The sequence below is a fragment of the Octopus bimaculoides genome, chromosome 20 (assembly GCF_001194135.2).
Source record: "Octopus bimaculoides isolate UCB-OBI-ISO-001 chromosome 20, ASM119413v2, whole genome shotgun sequence".
In the NCBI taxonomy this organism is placed as follows: domain Eukaryota; kingdom Metazoa; phylum Mollusca; class Cephalopoda; order Octopoda; family Octopodidae; genus Octopus; species Octopus bimaculoides.
The window spans coordinates 39,434,876-39,435,691 of NC_069000.1; positions in this window are offsets into that span (position 1 = coordinate 39,434,876).

An 816-nucleotide genomic window follows, 5' to 3' on the forward strand; every position below is an offset into this window, starting at 1 on the left:
AAGTTTATAGAAATCCACATTTTCCACTTTTTCGTAAAAATGTTTACATCAATGGAATTTTCTCGATCTGAACTTTCCAGTGCAGTAATTAGATTTTTAAAATTCCGTTTACTTTGTGTTATTTAAGGGAGATTTGGCTGTCGTTTCTAGCAACATTTATATTCCTTCCCTTCTCCTTGTACCGGCGTTGTTATAGGGAGTAAGAGTAAAAGAGGGAGAGGGAGAGAGAGAGAAAGTGATACATACAAAGTCATAGATTAACTTGGTTACATTTTACACTCTTATTTCTTCTTCCTCTCTCTAATATAATACCTTTCCTCTACCTCTAACATATTTTTCATAACATAGAAACGTAAAAACACACACATCCACACATACGTGATCTGTGACAATAACATACACATAAACACATACACAATTCAACATTATAGATATAAGATTTAGTTTCTGTGTTTCTTATATAAACACGTGCACGCATTGCTATTTTATAACTGTCTTCCGTTCTCTCTTTCTCTCTCTTCATTGCAACCATCTCTATTCCTTTCTCTCCCCTCTCTCTCTCTTCCTCTTCTCTCTCACAAAACATTCACTACAATATAACTCAGGTTCGTCAATGTTTGGTAAATATACTACGATTTTAACTAGGGTGTTAGTGTTAGGGTTTATGTCTCTCTCTCTCTCTCTCTCTCTCTCTCTCTCTCTCTCTCTCTCTCTCTCTCTCTCTATCTCTATCTCTCTCTTTCCCCCTCTTTTACTCTTACTCTCTATATCATATATTGAGCGTGTAATTACTGCACTGGAAAGTTCACATCGAAA